The following is a 5000-nucleotide window of genomic DNA, read 5'->3' as shown; positions in this document are numbered from 1 at the left end:
GACTCCAAAAGCAAGGACCTCGTGGCGCAACGGTAGCGCGTCTGACTCCAGATCAGAAGGTTGCGTGTTCAAATCACGTCGGGGTCACTGTTTCCCATTTTATGCCCCACTGAGTTCCCATATTTGATTTAGAAAGCAAAGTCAAAAGAACACAGCCTTGCATTGGCCGGAAATCGAACCCGGGCCTCCCGCGTGGCAGGCGAGAATTCTACCACTGAACCACCAATGCTTCACATGTGTAGCTTAGAGACAGAGCTCTGTCCAAGACAGTGATGAGGCGCACGCACTCAAATTGCACACCTATGAACAAAGTGTGTGCAACAGACATTGGAATGCCAACGTTTCACATGATGGCAAGAATCAGATGCAGGAGACTATAAGTATGAATGTTTTTGCATTTGCTGAGGTCACTGGCTTGGGACTAGTGTTGTGGTTATCAGGGCATGATGGCAGGCTGCTCCCGACAGAAGTGGCTCATAGAAGGCAGCCTCCAGATCACCAGCACTATTGTGTTTCAGATCATGTCACTGAACTCTCCTCCTTAAAAATCATTCCCACTGTCTTTGCCAAATTCCCTGTCCTCCCCGAAATGCTGGGGTGAAACTGGCAGAGTTCTGCACCCTGCGTCCCTAACGCGCTCCCAACGCGGCCTACAGCCCTGGTCGGGCACAGCCCTGGTCGGGCTTAGACCACTGGGGCCTCTGGAGAGCAAGACCTCCAGAAGCCTATGGTCAGGCCTATTGCACAGGCATTTTGTGCCTGGCCATTCCGGGATTGTTGTGTTTCAAGGCCCAGCCATCAATACTAATGTGATGGCTTTCCCTGAGAACCCTCATGTCCCTGTCCTCCCAAGAGCCCGAGCTTTTATGTAAAATAAGGTGTGCACCTTGGGCCTTCCCCTTTGCGCTCTCTGCCCCCTCTCTTTCTCCAAAGCTGAGCTCTGCAGGTAAATGTATCTATCTGAGTGAGGGGCTAGGGAGGGCCTTGCCCAGCAGTCTTACAAAGCAAGAGTTCAGAGAAAGCACCTGCTCTGGGAAGGAGACTCCGCTCACAGAGAAGACAAGTCTAACATGCCACAGTGAAGATTGGATGGGCAAGACACACGCCTGACAGGCTGGTAGAACACCACCAGAGGAGCAGATAGCTACGCTAAGAAGGCCACAGAAAAGTCATACATGTATCTCATACACTGGGACTGGTTGTAATACTGGCCCTAACACCATTAGATAGTAGTCTGCGCATCATAACACCCAACAGTGACAAGACACTAAGCAAATGGCAAATGCTGCGTAGGATAAAGACGCCTTATATAACACAAGCTCAAGGCAGGCGCGCACACATAAAGATATATGTTGAGTCTCAGGAGATGTGCTTTTGTCACTAGTCTCTGTGGCGCAATCGGTTAGCGCGTTCGGCTGTTAACCGAAAGGTTGGTGGTTCAAGCCCACCCAGGGACGTTTCCTTTTGCATGCATGAAGCACTTTAATAAATCATAGTAATGTGCCTTTGGTCTAGAGCATCTGCGTGAGACCCTTTCCCTGAACATTTCAATCCTCTGCGTTCTCTCTGCACCTGCACTCAATTTCATCAATAGGATGGAAAACAAAAAGCCAAACCTTGTAATACAACCCTAGGCACATAAGGAGGTGGGCAAAAATGAAAAGGCTCACAACATTTGCTGATGTGACTCCAAAAGCAAGGACCTCGTGGCGCAACGGTAGCGCGTCTGACTCCAGATCAGAAGGTTGTGTGTTCAAATCACGTCGGGGTCACTGTTTCCCATTTTATGCCCCACTGAGTTCCCATATTTGATTTAGAAAGCAAAGTCAAAAGAACACAGCCTTGCATTGGCCGGAAATCGAACCCGGGCCTCCCGCGTGGCAGGCGAGAATTCTACCACTGAACCACCAATGCTTCACACGTGTAGCTTAGAGACAGAGCTCTGTCCAAGACAGTGATGAGGCGCACGCACTCAAATTGCACACCTATGAACAAAGTGTGTGCAACAGACATTGGAATGCCAACGTTTCACATGATGGCAAGAATCAGATGCAGGAGACTATAAGTATGAATGTTTTTGCATTTGCTGAGGTCACTGGCTTGGGACTAGTGTTGTGGTTATCAGGGCATGATGGCAGGCTGCTCCCGACAGAAGTGGCTCATAGAAGGCAGCCTCCAGATCACCAGCACTATTGTGTTTCAGATCATGTCACTGAACTCTCCTCCTTAAAAATCCTTCCCACTGTCTTTGCCAAATTCCCTGTCCTCCCCGAAATGCTGGGGTGAAACGGGCAGAGTTCTGCGCCCGGCGTCCCTAACGCGCTCCCAACGCGGCCTACAGCCCTGGTCGGGCACAGCCCTGGTCGGGCTTAGACCACTGGGGCCTCTGGAGAGCAAGACCTCCAGAAGCCTATGGTCAGGCCTATTGCACAGGCATTTTGTGCCTGGCCATTCCGGGATTGTTGTGTTTCAAGGCCCAGCCATCAATACTAATGTGATGGCTTTCCCTGAGAACCCTCATGTCCCTGTCCTCCCAAGAGCCCGAGCTTTTATGTAAAATAAGGTGTGCACCTTGGGCCTTCCCCTTTGCGCTCTCTGCCCCCTCTCTTTCTCCAAAGCTGAGCTCTGCAGGTAAATGTATCTATCTGAGTGAGGGGCTAGGGAGGGCCTTGCCCAGCAGTCTTACAAAGCAAGAGTTCAGAGAAAGCACCTGCTCTGGGAAGGAGACTCCGCTCACAGAGAAGACAAGTCTAACATGCCACAGTGAAGATTGGATGGGCAAGACACACGCCTGACAGGCTGGTAGAACACCACCAGAGGAGCAGATAGCTACGCTAAGAAGGCCACAGAAAAGTCATTCATGTATCTCATACACTGGGACTGGTTGTAATACTGGCCCTAACACCATTAGACAGTAGTCTGCGCGTCATAACACCCAACAGTGACAAGACACTAAGCAAATGGCAAATGCTGCGTAGGATAAAGACGCCTTATATAACACAAGCTCAAGGCAGGCGCGCACACATAAAGATATATGTTGAGTCTCAGGAGATGTGCTTTTGTCACTAGTCTCTGTGGCGCAATCGGTTAGCGCGTTCGGCTGTTGACCGAAAGGTTGGTGGTTCAAGCCCACCCAGGGACGATTCCTTTTGCATGCATGAAGCACTTTAATAAATCATAGTAATGTGCCTTTGGTCTAGAGCTCCTGCGTGAGACCCTTTCCCTGAACATTTCAATCCTCTGCGTTCTCTCTGCACCTGCACTCAATTTCATCAATAGGATGGAAAACAAAAAGCCAAACCTTGTAATACAACCCTAGGCACATAAGGAGGTGGGCAAAAATGAAAAGGCTCACAACATTTGCTGATGTGACTCCAAAAGCAAGGACCTCGTGGCGCAACGGTAGCGCGTCTGACTCCAGATCAGAAGGTTGCGTGTTCAAATCACGTCGGGGTCACTGTTTCCCATTTTATGCCCCACTGAGTTCCCATATTTGATTTAGAAAGCAAAGTCAAAAGAACACAGCCTTGCATTGGCGGGGAATCGAACCCGGGCCTCCCGCGTGGCAGGCGAGAATTCTACCACTGAACCACCAATGCTTCACATGTGTAGCTTAGAGACAGAGCTCTGTCCAAGACAGTGATGAGGCGCACGCACTCAAATTGCACACCTATGAACAAAGTGTGTGCAACAGACATTGGAATGCCAACGTTTCACATGATGGCAAGAATCAGATGCAGGAGACTATAAGTATGAATGTTTTTGCATTTGCTGAGGTCACTGGCTTGGGACTAGTGTTGTGGTTATCAGGGCATGATGGCAGGCTGCTCCCGACAGAAGTGGCTCATAGAAGGCAGCCTCCAGATCACCAGCACTATTGTGTTTCAGATCATGTCACTGAACTCTCCTCCTTAAAAATCCTTCCCACTGTCTTTGCCAAATTCCCTGTCCTCCCCGAAATGCTGGGGTGAAACGGGCAGAGTTCTGCACCCTGCGTCCCTAACGCGCTCCCAACGCGGCCTACAGCCCTGGTCGGGCACAGCCCTGGTCGGGCTTAGACCACTGGGGCCTCTGGAGAGCAAGACCTCCAGAAGCCTATGGTCAGGCCTATTGCACAGGCATTTTGTGCCTGGCCATTCCGGGATTGTTGTGTTTCAAGGCCCAGCCATCAATACTAATGTGATGGCTTTCCCTGAGAACCCTCATGTCCCTGTCCTCCCAAGAGCCCGAGCTTTTATGTAAAATAAGGTGTGCACCTTGGGCCTTCCCCTTTGCGCTCTCTGCCCCCTCTCTTTCTCCAAAGCTGAGCTCTGCAGGTAAATGTATCTATCTGAGTGAGGGGCTAGGGAGGGCCTTGCCCAGCAGTCTTACAAAGCAAGAGTTCAGAGAAAGCACCTGCTCTGGGAAGGAGACTCCGCTCACAGAGAAGACAAGTCTAACATGCCACAGTGAAGAATGGATGGGCAAGACACACGCCTGACAGGCTGGTAGAACACCACCAGAGGAGCAGATAGCTACGCTAAGAAGGCCACAGAAAAGTCATACATGTATCTCATACACTGGGACTGGTTGTAATACTGGCCCTAACACCATTAGACAGTAGTCTGCGCATCATAACACCCAACAGTGACAAGACACTAAGCAAATGACAAATGCTGCATAGGATAAAGACGCCTTATATAACACCAGCTCAAGGCAGGCGCGCACACATAAAGATATATGTTGAGTCTCAGGAGGTGTGCTTTTGTCACTAGTCTCTGTGGCGCAATCGGTTAGCGCGTTCGGCTGTTAACCAAAAGGTTGGTGGTTCAAGCCCACCCAGGGACGTTTCCTTTTGCATGCATGAAGCACTTTAATAAATCATAGTAATGTGCCTTTGGTCTAGAGCTCCTGCGTGAGACCCTTTCCCTGAACATTTCAATCCTCTGCGTTCTCTCTGCACCTGCACTCAATTTCATCAATAGGATGGAAAACAAAAAGCCAAACCTTGTAATACAACC

At 50.0% G+C, this 5000-nt stretch overlaps 9 non-coding genes across 9 annotated transcripts; 6 read left to right on the top strand and 3 right to left on the bottom strand.

Moving 5' to 3' along the window:
• Positions 1-15: 15 nt before the first annotated feature.
• TRNAW-CCA (transfer RNA tryptophan (anticodon CCA)) lies at positions 16-87 on the top strand. The gene has a single exon. It is a non-coding gene; the product is annotated as a tRNA-Trp (tRNA).
• A 71-nt stretch (positions 88-158) lies between these two features.
• Positions 159-229, bottom strand: TRNAG-GCC (transfer RNA glycine (anticodon GCC)). The gene has a single exon. It is a non-coding gene; the product is annotated as a tRNA-Gly (tRNA).
• A 1154-nt stretch (positions 230-1383) lies between these two features.
• TRNAN-GUU (transfer RNA asparagine (anticodon GUU)) lies at positions 1384-1457 on the top strand. The gene has a single exon. It is a non-coding gene; the product is annotated as a tRNA-Asn (tRNA).
• A 243-nt stretch (positions 1458-1700) lies between these two features.
• On the top strand, positions 1701-1772 carry TRNAW-CCA (transfer RNA tryptophan (anticodon CCA)). The gene has a single exon. It is a non-coding gene; the product is annotated as a tRNA-Trp (tRNA).
• Positions 1773-1843: 71 nt separating this feature from the next.
• Positions 1844-1914, bottom strand: TRNAG-GCC (transfer RNA glycine (anticodon GCC)). The gene has a single exon. It is a non-coding gene; the product is annotated as a tRNA-Gly (tRNA).
• A 1154-nt stretch (positions 1915-3068) lies between these two features.
• Positions 3069-3142, top strand: TRNAN-GUU (transfer RNA asparagine (anticodon GUU)). Its single transcript has one exon. It is a non-coding gene; the product is annotated as a tRNA-Asn (tRNA).
• A 243-nt stretch (positions 3143-3385) lies between these two features.
• On the top strand, positions 3386-3457 carry TRNAW-CCA (transfer RNA tryptophan (anticodon CCA)). The gene has a single exon. It is a non-coding gene; the product is annotated as a tRNA-Trp (tRNA).
• A 71-nt stretch (positions 3458-3528) lies between these two features.
• TRNAG-GCC (transfer RNA glycine (anticodon GCC)) lies at positions 3529-3599 on the bottom strand. The gene has a single exon. It is a non-coding gene; the product is annotated as a tRNA-Gly (tRNA).
• A 1154-nt stretch (positions 3600-4753) lies between these two features.
• TRNAN-GUU (transfer RNA asparagine (anticodon GUU)) lies at positions 4754-4827 on the top strand. The gene has a single exon. It is a non-coding gene; the product is annotated as a tRNA-Asn (tRNA).
• Positions 4828-5000: the final 173 nt, after the last annotated feature.

The sequence above is a fragment of the Triturus cristatus genome, chromosome 4_2 (assembly GCF_964204655.1).
Source record: "Triturus cristatus chromosome 4_2, aTriCri1.1, whole genome shotgun sequence".
In the NCBI taxonomy this organism is placed as follows: domain Eukaryota; kingdom Metazoa; phylum Chordata; class Amphibia; order Caudata; family Salamandridae; genus Triturus; species Triturus cristatus.
This window is presented reverse-complemented; position numbering and strand designations above follow the sequence as displayed.